We start from the raw sequence: 263 nt of genomic DNA, 5'->3' as shown, positions 1-263 counted from the left end.
TTGTACCCCATCCCCTCCCCCTCCCTGCCGCCACCTCTACAGCCGCTACCCACAGCCCTTTCTGTGCACTTCCAATCTGCCTGGCCACCAGACATGCATGCCTGGTCCTCCCTTCCTCCCTTGGTAGCGCCTCATGCATGCCTCCCTCTGCCGCCCAACCAGGCAGGCGGAGTGGGTCCCACCTCGCTGCAGTGGGTGGGATCTCCGGATCCCTCCAGCCTCCCCCGCTCTGCTCACCCTTCCACTGACAAGCCCTTTCCCCT

Source organism: Marmota marmota, unplaced genomic scaffold (assembly GCF_001458135.2).
Source record: "Marmota marmota marmota unplaced genomic scaffold, marMar, whole genome shotgun sequence".
In the NCBI taxonomy this organism is placed as follows: domain Eukaryota; kingdom Metazoa; phylum Chordata; class Mammalia; order Rodentia; family Sciuridae; genus Marmota; species Marmota marmota.
Note: the sequence above shows the minus strand (reverse complement) of the source record.